The 15,427-nt window shown below is 35.4% G+C and overlaps 1 pseudogene; it reads left to right on the top strand.

Moving 5' to 3' along the window:
* Positions 1 to 1,483: 1,483 nt before the first annotated feature.
* Positions 1,484 to 15,427, top strand: part of LOC112313077 (translocon-associated protein subunit alpha-like) — a 95,784-nt pseudogene continuing 81,840 nt past the window's right edge.

The raw sequence follows: 15,427 nt of genomic DNA, 5'->3' as shown, positions 1-15,427 counted from the left end.
TTCTCTCTGGTGTTTTTTAGTCTTTGACAAGTGGGTGTCAATCAAAGTCATTTTTTAGGGCAACGTTTTTTCACAAAGGTTATTTCCTACATATGGAAATCATGTCTGTTTTCAGAAAAAAATATCAAGTGAACCAATTCAATTTTTGTACAATTAGCTCTTTTGTGCCTCCTAATTCTCTATCTTATTTTAATACAAGGATTACCTCTGTTTGTTTTCAACTTTCTTAAGTTGTAGTCCATGGATACAGTTGAGATCTTGTACCTTACCCAGTTCCCTTTATTTTTGAAAACTAACCTGTAATTGTGAAACAAGAGTATTTACCATGAGGCAGAATTTTAAAGAAATTCTGATGATTATGATGACATTTTTGTAGGCCCATTGGATGACGATCTGATCACTTAAAATTATATGCCTGTGGTTACATCTTTTATATACAGTGCTTTACAAAGTATCAGACAGATCTCCTGACTCTGCCTAGAGAGGGGGCTGCTGGGTCTTTTACAATCTGAAGCCAGATCTCTCCAGAAGGAGAAAAGAGAACACTGAATATCCTAAATAAATAATACGAAAATGAATCTGAGGCAGCATGAAGCTCAGAGTTTTTGCCTATGTGGTGTTAGCTCACTTGGGAATTTCCGTGAAAAATCACTCAAAGTAGAAATAGTCCACAGAAACCTATGTGGTATACCTGTGAGATTTTACTCAGAAAATCCAGGGAACCAAAACTTAAACCTTTTGCATAACATGTTTTACTTATATGATTTAACATATTTTATTTAGGTGACTTCATTTAAATAAATAATTACAAACACATACTGAAGCATATTCTTGAATGTCAGGTTACTTAATCTCTCTGTGCCTCAGTTTCCTAATACATCACATAGGAATATATGTACACTTCCCTTCAAATGGTGTGCTGAGATGGATGGAAGCTACCCATTTTAACTAGGCTCACATCCAGGCTGTGTTTTCCGTAGAGGGGCACCAGAACAATTATTTTGTATTTGGGGGACAGATTTGTCTATCTCCAATTCTAATTCTAGTACTTATGAATACTGGGTTTGCGGGAAACACACTTAACTTCTCCATCTCCATTTCTGCTTCTTTAAAACAAGGATAATGATGTCAACCAGGGAAGGTTTTCATGAGCACTAACAGCAGAGTAAGTGTGCACAATGCAGTATTGGGCACAGGGGACTTCACCAAGAGTCACTTTCTTTTCTGATATGGATGGTGTAGCAAGGATGAATCTTCCTCCAAATGAATATTAAAAGAGAGTTACTATTGAAAATGAAAATCATAATGAAAACAAACAGTTACAGAATGCCCAAGGATAATGATATTGCTATGAGCACAATTCTTATAGAATAGAAACAACTGACATGAAGGATACAGAAATGAATAACCTGCCAAGAATTAATAGAAGCATAGGCTTGAATGAGAAACTTACTGTGGAAAATTCCAGAAATCAGTTCGAAAGATGCTGAGGGCAAGGGAAGAGAAAAAGGGTCATTCAAATATGAATGGAAAAGTAAAAGTAAAGAGAAGTTATGTACTTCCTAAACTGGGGGTAAAGGAAGTGTTTCTTTCTAAACTTAAGTCCTGTCCAATGTCTTTTGGAGACTACAAAGACAAGCTAGACAGTGATTCTGCCCTCAGTAATCTGAAAGGCTATAGTTTGAAAGTAGGATTTGAAACTATTCCAAATGGTAGGTTTGTTTTAAAGACTGGGTTAACTAAGAGATGAGTGTTATTAAAGGATGTGACACTAGACAATAGGTTCATAAGATTATCATATGAATCAGGATAAAAGAAACAACTCTGACCTAATAATGTCCTTAAGGAGACCCAGAAGCCTGTAGATGACAAGGACAAAAAAAGATGGAGATAGTGGCACTATTGAAGGGCATGATCTTCAAAGAAACTGGAGATTGTAAATAAATACAAAGGAACAATGACTGGGCAGCCTCAGGAGCCATTCCCACAGAGGTGATAATTGAAGCTGAGACTGGATGAGACTGCCAAGGGCTAGAATAGAGAAAATGACTTCAAGGATAAAATCCTAATGTGTAGGCCAGTGGAGACTATAGAAACAGCATCATTTTTGTTTTGTGAAGTGGATAGTGATGGGCACTGAGTCTGGAATTTGCCTGTGGCAGGTGATCTGTTGACGGTCAGTTAGATACATAAACGTCTAATACCCCTACAGCATCTGCCTTACAAGAAGAGAAAATCTAAAATTGTATCTGAAGATGACATAGGCTATTATTCCATTAGTATTATTTCATTTTTATAGTTTCCCGATTCATAAGGGCTTACCTTTCATTGAAAGAGCCATTGACTTGGTCCCATTGCCATATACCCATGGTTATTCATCAGTACAGTGTCAAAAAGGAAAAAAAAAAACCTTTCCTGTATCTGAGTTTTTCTGTCTTGTCTAAGAATACATGGACATGAGATCGATTAACAGGGGAAAATTAAATTTCACATGTAGGGGAGGCTCCATAAAAAATGAGAACCATAGAGGGTCAGGCAATGTGGGATTTCATGCCATTCTGAACTAAGGAAAATAGGTAGGAGTCTGGCACTCCAAAGGGGAAAAATGCAATTCCCATGAGATGGAAAATAAATGTTTAGTAAACAAAAGTTTGTCACACCAGGCAGAGACAATGGATATAAACAGAACTTTATATCTTGCTGAGTTTCCCTTATTATACTTAGCCCATAGTCTTTGCAGAATCTCTGGTGATAGTATTCTTCCTGGACCAAGCATTTTACCTATATTCTTTTAGGTAGTTAAGGGGAAGGTAAAAGTTCCTCCCGAGCCTTTTAATTCTTAAATTAATAAGCCCAGACTGACTTTATGCCATTGTATGTTCTTGCCTCCTTTGTCACAGGCTTACTGACCATATAGACATGGGTTTATTTCTGGGTTCTCTATTCAGTTTCATTGATCTATGTGAATGCTTTTATGCCAGTACTAGGCTGTTTTGATTGCAGTATAGTTTGATACCAGGTAGTGTGATACCTTCAACTTTGTTTTGTTTTTTTCAATGATTGATCACTATTGAAGGTCTTTTGTGTTTTCATATGAATTTTTGGATTATTTATTCTAGTTCAGTGAAAAACACCATTAATATTTTGATAGGAGTTCTGTTGAATCAATAGATTGCTTTGAGTTGTATGAGCACTTTAATGATGTTAATTCTTTCTATCCATAAGCACAGTATATGCTTCCACTTCTTAGTATTGTCTTTGTTTTTTTTCTCAATGTCTTATAATTTTCCATGCAGAGGTCTTTTACCTCCTTGGTTAAATTTATCCATAGTTTTTTTGTTGTTGTTGTTTTTGTTGTTGCATGTGTAAATGGGATTGGTTTTTACACAACAAGGGAAACCATCAATAAAACGAAACAAAAAACCAACATATTGAATGGAAGAAGATATTTGCTAATTATACATCCAGCAAGGGGTTAATATCCAAAATTTATAAGGAATTCAGAAAACTGAATGCCAGAAAAACAAACAACCCAATTAAAAAGTGGGCAAAAGACCTAAAAAGACACTTCTGCAAAGAGGACATACAGATGACCAGTAGACATATGAAAAGTTGCTTAACATCACTAATCTTCAGAGAAATAAAAATTAAAACCATGATGAGATACCACCTCATAACTGTAAGAATGGCCTTCATCAGTAAATTTACAAACAATAAGTGTTAGTGTTGGTGTGGAGAAAAAGGAACTCTAGTGCACTGTTGGTGGGAATGCAGACTGGTGCAACAACTATGAAAAATAGTGTGGAGTTTTCTCAAAAAATTTAAATGGAATTGCCTATGACCCAGTGATTCCACTTCTGGGTATATTTATGAAAAACCCCAAGACCTAATTTGAAAGGATGTACACATCCTTATGTTCATTGCAGCATTATTTACAATAGTCAAGATATGGAAACAACCCAGGTGCCCATCAAAGGATGAGTGTTTAAAAAAGCAGTGGTACATACACACAATGGAATACTACTCAGCCATAAAAAGAATGAAATCTTACCTTTTGTGACAGCATGCATGGACCTACAGGGTCTTATGTTAAGTGAAATAAGTCAATTAGAGAAAAACAAATACCGTATGATTTTATTTATGTGTAGAATCTAAAAGACAAAGTAAACAAACAAAATAGAAAAAGACTCATAGATAAAGAGATAGACTGATGGTAACCAGAGGGGAGGAGCTAGGCGGTTGGATGAAAAAGGGGAAGGGAGTAAGATATGCAAATTGGTAGTTACAGAATAGTCACGGGGATATGAATTACAGCATGGGAACCATCGTCAGTAATATTGTAATAACTATGTGTAAGGCTGGGTAGGTACGTGAAATATTGGGGGGCCACTTTGTAAAGTACATGATTGTCTAACCCCTATGCTGTATACCTGCAAATATAATACAGAATAATATTGAATGTAAACTATAATTGAAAAATTTAAAAAGTCCAAAAACAATAAATAATAAGAAGTCTAAAATAATGCTCTTGCCAAGGAGATATATATTTGCTATGACAAATCCTGCCGCCCCTACAACAGTCTCCACTGTTAGGAAGGAGATCTAGATGATTACGTTTGCCAGGATGGTGTGAGATGTTTTCCCCTTAGTCCTCATTGTGGCACCAAGACACTTTAGCATGACACCCAAAGTCTACACCAATATATCTGAGTTCAATGATCTATTAATTATTGCATTTTTTCATATTGATGGTTAAACACTGACCTTATGGCTTCCATCATGTTTCAGCTACAGAAAAATGTTCTCAAACTCTAAGGTTGAGATTTTCTGGGTCTTACATTCGTTTTCTAACCTCTTCTGTTGTTAGTGCAGAAATGGACCACTAATTTGTTCAGAGCCATTTCCAGGAGGGAAACAATGCTGCTTAAATTTCACCTAAGGAATCAAGATTTTGCCATAGTTGAAGAAATTTCACTCATTTTAAAACCATTTTTCTTTAGCTTGAAATGCTGCTTAAAAACAATAATAATATATTGAGTGCTTAGAATACAGCAGATATTGTGCTAAGGGTTTATTTGAATTGTCATAACTAAAACCAAAACCAGAAGTTGTTTTATTGTTGCTATGTCTATAACTGGGACACTTTTGACAGTGACAGGCAAAGTTATCAAAAATTGTTCAAGGTGTGTATGGCCACCTAATTATAGTCTCATCTATTTATGTAATACTGAAGCTTAGAGTCACAAAAATTGTCATAGCCTGTACAGTGGACGTACAAATGTTACATTATTATCTATTCTAATAAATTCAGGTATAAAACATCTACATTTATGTATGTATGTATGTATGTATGTATGTATGTATGTATGTTCTATATGACAGTTAGCTTAGTTATTTAGAATATTTAATCCTGGAACTGAGTAGTAACAAAAATTTAATGAAAATTTAATCCTGGAACAAAAATTTAATGAAAATTTAATCCTAGAATTGATACATTTGCAATTTATAACTGGGTAGTGCCCACTCAGCCAAGGATCTCCATCTTTTCTATCTATTGTTTCTCCCTGTCCATTCAGAGTGATGTAAGTTCTAGGATGACTGAGGTTATTACCATCATTGTGAATGGGTACCTTGTTGTGCCCCCACTGATTTGATGGTTGTTTTGCAGTCTTGAGCATAAGCTTCTGCCCCCACTGCAGTTGCTGTGTTAACAGAGGTTTCTCTATGTCCCTTAGTGGTTAGTTAGCAGCACCCATACCCAGGTCCCTCCAACTCCTCTGTGACTGAACTATAAGGAATGCTGCAGGAACCCTATTCCACTTTGGGTTTCCTCCCTAACTCTCTAGGGACTCAGAGATTGTGTCTTTGTCCCATCACATTGTAATACATGGAATCCTCTTAGGCTGCCCTCACGGGTCCCAGGCTCAGGGGTCTCCTGCATCCTTGTGCCTTTATGTGGCATCAAGTTGCCTAGATTTACCCTTGGAAATCAGCTTATACTCTTGCTCCTCTGCTATCCTCCGAACCACCTGGAGTTCCTGGCATGTATCTCTGGGACTTGGCCAAGAAGGGAGAGGAGTTGCACACCTTCTCAGAAACTCAAGCCTCCTTTTATTTCTACTCATACCCTTTCCAAGTTTTCCTCCCCAACCATCTGGTCAAATTTTTGTCTCCTTCTAAAGTCTCTGGAAATATTATCTTATGTCCTTAGTTATTCTCTTTTATTCTCCATGGGCTGTACTTTAAGTTCTATTTCCCAATTTTTGAAGCAAAACTAAAATTTTATAATTGTAAAATAAATCTTTTTTTTACCCATCTTTAGTTTAGCTTTTGTGAGCCAGAAGTAATTTTATATTGGTTCTATTCCTTGTGTTATAAATTAACAGCCATCTGCAAACAAACTTAAGATAAGAATCTGACACATTTCCATGTAGTATTTTGTCTTCTGTCTATTAGGCAGAAAGGTCAAGCTGTGTGGAGAGATTTGGCGGTGGAAGAACTACACTGTAAAGCTAATTTACTGTGAATGAAAAAGACATCAGGAATTGTTCATTGGTAGTCCTGTGCTCCACTAAATGGAAGATTTAGGTTTAGAAGCCAGTGATCTTACTAATGACCACTGTATGATATTATGCTGTTAAGCTATGTCGGAGTATTTTAACTTGGCTCATACCTAGGAAATGAATCTGCTTGTTTCTGAACTGGTGAATTTTTTCATTTGTTCAGCAATTATTTGTCACACTATCTGTGTGATAGCTACAGTGCTGTCCATGTGATGTAGAAACTTTCAAAAATACAATCTGTGTCCTCAAAGAGCTTACAGAACAGTGATAAAAATAGATTTAGAAATGGACAATTATACTACTCTAGAAAATAAAGTTCTACTGATAGACCTTGGTGTCTTCCAATTTACCTATTATAGCCTTGAGAGACTTAGATTTATTGGAGAGATTCACGTGACTAAATATTTCATGAACACTTTAAAAGTTGTATTGATCACTTAGAAGCATGTTTTATTGTCTACCAAACTGTAAAAATTGAACTATTACAATCCTAGTTTTTAAGGATGGTGCCCACAAAATATATACTAATATCAATACAAAAGTGAAGATAAGGGAATTAGCATAGATAGAATTTGTAAAGGAAAAACAAACAAAGAAACAAACAAACAGGATTTAATTCCATAATTATTAGATGCTTTTATTGAAACAAAACATTTGAAATATATGCATAAGAACAGATTTCTCCAGACAGCTTTTGACATTCTGTGATTTTCTATTCTCCTTCCCAAAAGGATAGTGAAATCTTTCCTTTTCATAAGCCAAGAGACAGAACTGTGTAGGATCCCCAGAAACAACAGAATGTTTCCCCTAGTGTTGGATTATACCTAAAAGAACAAAAGCAACCTTTGGCAACAGGAGAGAGATAATGACTTTGGGATCTGCTTGGATCACAGTTTATTGGGGCAAGAGATATATTTGTATTTCTGGTGAACTAAATGTGGGCCATGGAGAGAAACTGCTGGGCTGGAGTAATGTTAAGTTCTGCCAAAGAATTTCATGGAAATCCAAGAGCAAGAGTCTCTGTGAAATGAACACAAAGGGCATCATGAACAGAGATGACCCCAGGGAAGCGGGGCAATCTCAAGAATCCACAAATATGCCCATTAGAAAAAAGGGTTCATTCTCAGAACCTGGAGGATCTGAGATAATGAAGCTACCCTATACCAGTGTCCATCATTAGCCAAAAAAAAAATCTCTCCTGGTTTATCCCTTTATCTCTGCTCCTGGTACCTGCTTAGACCCCAGGTGTCTAAAATATCAGCTTGAAGTCAGAAAGAAAGTAAACAGGGAGAGAAAAAGCCGATCATCCACCACCAATTCCTTCCAACACTCTTCACTAGGCCAACTTTAATAGTAGTTTTATTTCAAGGGAACATAAGAATGTTTTAAATAACAATCTTACAAAAAAAGGGAAAAAAAAAGAAAATAGACCTGTTTTAGTTTTTAACTAGAGGAAGGACACGATGCCAAAGCGTACATTAAAAGGAATAATGGAAGATCAAAGTAAACAAACAGAAGTGGTGGTTTAATTGCATCAGAAATCTTGCTTTTTATTCTTTTGGTTACATTTGAAGATGGTGCTGACGACTGGTATTAAGAAAGCTTTAAGAACTGATATACAGAGAAACCCTGGGCCGTGATATTTATCAACACCTTGCCTCAATTAGAACTGATAACAGAAGAGTTCCATTTTAGCACTATATGGCAATTATGTGCAGAAATTTATTTCACAAATTTTCTTTTAATCAAGTCACAGATATCTCTCTATAAATAGGTTTGTAATACAAACTTGATCTTTTGAATTATTTTATTGATATGCATCTTCAAATTGTAGGAAACTCTATTAAGTATAAGCAATTAGCAAAGAGCTTACTGTCCTCATTCAGGGCCCATTTTTATACCCACAAAGTCCTCCAAATGCTCCTCTGTGAGGTGGAGCACATACATCCCCATTTCTATGAAACTATGACTCATTCCATGGATGAAAAGCACAGGATACTGCTGCTCTTTATGATATACAAAAATAATAGAAAATACACACACACAACCCACATTTCCTATTAGCATGTATACATGTAGCTAGTGCATTCTAAAAGCACTTGTAAATTTAATTAAAATGTCTGAATCCTTTTGAAATGTTTAGTAGAAAAGTCAATGCCAAATGAAATGTGAAACCCCGGAATTAATATTATTACCTGTGTGACCTTAGTAAGTTTCCTTAACTTTTCTGAACTTTAAACTTTCTTCAGTAAAATTGTCAAATGAAATAATAACACTGAACTTACAGTGTTTCTTGAAATATAGCAGATTTTTAATGGCTAGTAATATAATTTCTTGCCTCTTTTAAGAGTAGAAGGTAAAAATTGAACAAAAGACATGCACTAGAAAAATAAATTCTTGAATTCCTTATGACCTCTTTCCTCCATGTTGCCCCTGGATTGACAATTTGCTCCTCATTTCCCAGAGGTTATACTTTTGAAGGCTCTGCTCTGGTTACACAAAGCAAGTTGTATAGTTTTTCTCTGGACAAGGTGTCAGAGCAGGCACGCTGGCTAGTGTTGTAATCACTGGCTAGTGGTTACAATGGACATCGTCCCAGTCATGAGAACTGAGTTTGACATAGACAAGTTTATTTCTCCTTCCTACCTTTCTCCTTATTTTTTCCCCCCTTTGGAAAATATCTTTTGCATTTTGACTCACCTTTTAGCTAAATTTTGCTTTCCAAAAACATGAGTGTAAATGAATTAATCAATATTCTTTTAGTTCATTTGTTAATATTTTATATAAAGTGTATTATTCTGGCAAAATATACCAAAATAAAAACGCAAATAAAGAAAATTTTTAGGAAGACCAATAAAATGGAAAAATCATAAATACTGCAGTATGAAACTTACTACCTTAATCATTTTCTTAAGGGGTCCTCTTGCTCTGAGTACAACTTCAATTGCTAGAGGACAAAATAGTAGTTTCAGAATATTAATAATTCCACAAAATAAATCCTGGCATTAAGTTTAGCTGAGGAAATTTGAAACAGGTGTTTTGTATAGGGATATATTCTTTTTAACTCTATTGATTTTATTGGGTCATTATAGATTGGTAGCCCCTGATGGGCCTGTTGTGAATTGCTAAGAAAGCACTAAGTAACATTTAATTTTCCAAGGTTTTATACTCACAATATTTGCTCAATAAATGTTTTTGTGTATTAGCTTCGTATACTTAAAAAATTACCTTTAATTTCAATAACTAATTTGAAATATGTTCCTCAAATGTTGTGTAGAAAGTAGAAGGAAGCATATCTTAAAATCAAAAATTTGGAATTGAAAGATAAACAGACCTAAATTTTATCTCTAGTTCTCACACTAAATTGCTGCCACCTCATTAGGCAACTTCTTACCAGTCTGAGTCTTAGTCTCTTCATGTGTAAATGAGAATATTATCTTCATGGCTGAATTATTGATTGAAATGTATGCAATAGCTTTGCAGTGTCCAACATGGAGCCTGACAAAGAGTTCTGTTCTATTAAAAGAAAGCCTTTCTTAATAAAATCATCTAATATATAAGCTACTAAAGTTGTGTAAGGATATTTTTTAGGCCAGTTACACCCGAACTCCAAGCACTTCCCCAAATCAAAGGCAAGAATCTGATCTTCATGATGTCCAGGGTACTATGCAACACAATGGAAAGAGAACGGGCACGTTATTTGCTTGCTCCCAACTTAGATGTGTGATCTTCAGAAATGACTTTCTAACTCTGATCCCCAGTTTTCGGATCTGTAAAATGAGAATAATATCCCTCTAACAGAAATGCTATTCGAACAAAGTAACTGAATGCTTAGCATAAAATGAAGCAATGAGAAAGTACTTCATAACTGGTAATTAGTATCAGAAGGGATGGTTTGCTTTCTTAATATAAATTTCTTATCATAGCATTAACATAAAATCACAATTTATTTTTCAATTTTTGCACATATACTATCTCATTTTATTCATACAGCAACTTCAAGAGTTGGCATAAAAAGAATCACCATTTATTTTACAGATGAAAATCTGAGGTTCTGAGATATTTACGTTTCCTCATCTCACACAGCCTAGTAGCTGCAAAACTAGACCCCAAATCAGCAAACTCTCCACCCTTGGACACCTTTTTGGAGACTATATTGCATTTTGATTTCAGAGTTGCTAACTTACAGGTTTGGGTTCATTGACGAATTTTGAGGATGCAATACATTGTGAAAGAAAGAGAAAGAAAGAAAGAAAGAAAAAGAAACAAAGAAAGAAAGAAAGAGAGGGAGAGAGGGAGGGAGGGAGGGAGGGAGACAAAATGAAAGGAAGAGGAAGAAAGAGGAAGAAAGGAAGGTAAATTTATAGAATTCTTAACACTTTCCTTCAAAACTTAGTATCATATTATGGGTTTAAAAAGATCCTTAAATTTTATTAACTATTTCAAGAAATGTATCTAGAGATTTATTAAATCTGACTTTGTTTTTGTTGAATTAATCAAATGACTTCAAGATAGTTATAGGATATCTTTCAAACTTTATTTTGTATTTTTGCAAGAGAAACTTGAATACTCCTGTATTTTTCCACTGCAGGTGAATTTGATATTCAACAGAATGAGAAGACTAATGGTTCTGATTAGAGTGAAGCAGAAAGTGAGGAGGATGTGTGAACTTCCCCACACAGACATTTAGCCAGAATTTCAGCTTAGATGTCTGTTACTTTATTTTATTTAAAAAAATATTGACTCATTTCTAGAAACTCATGACTTAACTATGTACTTCAATTTTTACCTGAACTAATGTAATTTTCACATACCTAAGACCAAATTAGTAAGCAGAATGCATGCAAAGCATGCATGTTCAACTATAGTGTGCTCTCTCATCTCTAACCTGTTCAGGCCCTTAGAGGTGTCTCCACAAATAGACATTTTTATGACATTGTTTGTATTTAGTTCATCATTTCTGAAATGTGATTCATTTACCAAATTTTATGTGAAAAAGAAATACTTGATGATCAAAGATATTTGTGTGCTGTTGGGATGTTATCTAAGTCTCTAAGTAAGAGACAATATTGTTAAAGATTGTCAATTTTATTTGAGTAGGAATCACCCTTTCCAGAAAAATTTATTCTTTGTAGTTTTCTATTGTTGGTGAATTGGCAAAGAGGGGATTTTATTTAATACTTCTCTACCTTACTTTCCAATTTTCTTTGTTATAAAATAATTGTAGGTGATCCGCTCTTCAAAGTTCATCCAGGACTTTCCCAGTTTTTTCATTGGAAATCCCGCCTCCCAGGACACCTGTAAGTTCCAGGCACATTGAACTGGTTGGTCATCCTCCTATCCAGGTTAATTTCTATTACATACTTTGATACTGACAATGTGATGAACATGTCCATAAGCTCTTTGATCATTTTCCAGTCAAGAGGAAGCATTTAAGTCTCCTCTTCTTGAATAAGACGTGACTGTAGTGCTTCCATGCGTGGCTTCTGAGGTTAGGAAATAAGAGATGATACAGCTCCCTTCCACCAGCCTCTCAGTCTTGAGGCACATGCATTTGGAGTCCCAGGACACCATATAAGAAGTCTGGCTCTCCTGAAGCTTCCATGTTGGAGAAACGACATAGAGACTCCTTCAGAGCCACATGTATTCCATCCCCAAATCCTTGCATTCCAGACAAGTCTGTATACAAGCTTCCAAGATGATTTTAGCCCCAGCCACCATGGATTACAAAACCCTCAGCAACAACTGCCTATTTGAGCACAACCAACCTCCAGTACTGTGAAAAATATGACTTAAATTTTTTAAACAACCAAGTTTATTACATAGCATAGATCACCTGGAACAATACCCAAAATACCATCCAGTCTGTCACATTGAGAAAATATTTTCCAGGTCTACCAGTGTTCATTAAGATGACTAAGCAAATATTTAACAAATACATGGTGAGGGAACATTATTTTATAAACTTCAAAGTTCAAACTTGTCCCCCTCAAGAGAAAATAGCACAATTATAATCAATCAGTATTTATTAAGAGCTTATTTGCTTATGCATTTATTTCTTATTTATGTGTTTTATATTACTTCACGATGTTTTCTTACATTACTTCACAATGTTAAAAAGAGTTTATTTTTAATAGTTATGTAAGAAATAAAGAAACAGGTGAACAAAGGAGAAAAAAGAATAGAAGAAAGAAAGCGAAGAAGGAAGTGAGGAAGGAACAAAAGGAAAGAAGGAAGGGGAGGGGAAGAGAGATAAAGGGAGTAGAGGGAGGGAAAGAGGAAGGGAGGGAAGGACACGGGAATCTCTCTTACATAACCAGTTCTCAAGAGAATCTGGAAAAATATGCGTAAAAGCCCTCATGAGAAGAATAAAAATTACAGTTCTTAAGAGTTTTCCGGAACTTGGTTTGGATATAAATTAGGTTAGCCCGTTTCCCTTAGGAATTTGACTTCTCTGACATTAATTTAAATATCAGTGTGTTCTACTTTTGCTTCTGCCACCACCAACTACCTGTTATACATGTTTTCATTACGCATTATGTCTATCTACTCATTGCTTTAGTTTACTAAATATTCCTGATCTCTCAGGGCATCTGAGTATATCTTTTCAGGTTCTTTCCATAGGTGACTTAGATTCAAATTCTCCTGAAAAGATATATGGCTAGTCCAATTAATGACCATCACCCACATTTGTACAAATCATTCATGTTAAGTCACTTCAGACATCACACACAATTGCTGCCACACGCAGAGAGAGTTAGAGGCCTATTTGGTCTAATCAGCTCTAGGCAGGGAGAGCAGAGTCACCCCCACATCACATGGCTGCTTAGGGCTGCTCCCTCAGCAGTGAGCTGTTTGCACGGTTTTTCTTGGTTTCTGCATGGCTTTTGCATGATAAAGATGACATAGTTCAGGAACAGTCTTCCCAGAATACCTGAAGCATGAAATTCACATCTCTGTATTACATGTCTTTCTTGCTATCACCACCTGGGTCATCGTTACATTGTATTACCTTTAAAAATTATCTCCTAAAAGCCTCCTTGATTCTTGCCTCATCTGTTTCTAACTTATTTTGCATATTACTCTAAGGATTAAAATCCACTGCACTGAGTTGATATTGTTCTTCTGCTTCAATTGTTCATCATTGAGGAATACGTGTTCCTTAACACAGTTTAAAGCACCTTTCAAATTACAGCTCTTAACTATCTCTCAAGCTTTATTCTTACAATTCCTTTTAATGAATCCTTACCCCACCCATACCAAAGTGCTTACCATTCATTCACTAAGAAAGTCTCAAGCCTAGGTGCCTTTGCTCAGTGTTTTGTTCTGTTTAAAATACCCTACCTCTCTCTCCCCTTAACTGGACCCAAAAGGTTTTCCAAGGCCTATATCAAATACTACCTCCTTCACGAAAACGTAAAGGATCACCATATTTGGAAATGAGCTGCAATTCTCTAACAACACATACTTGCTTAAAAAGTGCTTGCAATGATATAACATACCATTCGACTACATCATAAGCTTCGTAAGGACAGCAGATTCTTTTCATCACACCATTTGTTCTGTTTTTTTCTGTTTTACCATAGCATTCACTTAATAAATGTAATAAATTGAATTTTCTAAATAAGTATTTATCTCAGTAAACTCAAAAGAAAAGGCCAGTTCTAGAGAACAAAATTTGGGAGTCATAAGCACAAATTATTAAAATGTTAAAAAAAAATGAGAATACAAAGTGATAGATGAGAGAGGTTAAAATAAAAATGTTGAGAATTTGTGTTTGGAGAAAATGAACTTTAATTTAGAGCAATATCCAAAATTCATTTATGCAGTTGTTTGTTCATGTATTTATTCCACAAGTATTTACCATATAATTAATTATTCTGTGCCAGGCAAGTTAGAAATGTGGGAATACAGTAATAAACAGGGCACTGAGCATAGTTAGAAATGTGGGAATACAGTAATAAACACGACAGTGAATGTCCCTGTTTTTAGTAATTTACATTCTAGCAAAGAAAACTGAAATTAAACCAAAAATAAGTATATAATGTGCTTTTCAGTATTGATAAATGTTATGAAAGAGATTGATGATAGAAGAAATGGCCTATTTTTGACAAGTAACAAAAGCTTTTTTATTAAGGAGATGGATATCTGAGCAGGGTCTGATAAAAGTGATACAGCTCTCTGTGAAGTGGTCTCAGAGAAATTTCTAAGCAGAGAGAAAAAAATCAAAGACCCTGAGATAGGAAAGGCGAAAGGCCAGTGAGGGCAGAGAGAAGTGCAAGATCAGGAGCAGCAGGCAGGAGCAGGAGAGGTGGGCAGGGAACGGAAGCTGTGCTCCGTACAGGCCACAGGACAGACTTTTTTTTTTTTTAAGTTTTGTGGGAAGTCATTGGAGAGTTGTGATCAATGGAAAGCCATAAATTAATTTACAGTTCTAAAAGTAACTTTGACGTATTTGTAAAGAATAACTTTTGAGGAATAAGAGAGGGCCAGTTAAGAGAAGTCATTTCAGTAGCTCAGGGGAGTTGATGGGGGCTTGGATGATATTGGCAATGTTAAGAAGTGATCAGAGTCAGGATTCATTTTTAAGGAGACTGCACAACATAATAATAGATTGTTTGTAGACTGTGAGATTATTATACATATATATGCTTTGTCAGTATACTTCTCTGAGTGTAGTAAAAGCTAACGCAGTCAAAATTCTAGTATATTCTAATGAATTTATAAAACTAACAAAGCAATAACATTAGATGAAAAATTAATGATGATACAAACTGTAACCAACAATGCAGGTTTGCCTTACTGCTGCAACAAAAGCCAAACTCATGAGACAGGGGCCTGTGCAAAAGGACAGAGGTTTAATC

Source organism: Desmodus rotundus, chromosome 2 (genome assembly GCF_022682495.2).
Source record: "Desmodus rotundus isolate HL8 chromosome 2, HLdesRot8A.1, whole genome shotgun sequence".
In the NCBI taxonomy this organism is placed as follows: domain Eukaryota; kingdom Metazoa; phylum Chordata; class Mammalia; order Chiroptera; family Phyllostomidae; genus Desmodus; species Desmodus rotundus.
This window is presented reverse-complemented; position numbering and strand designations above follow the sequence as displayed.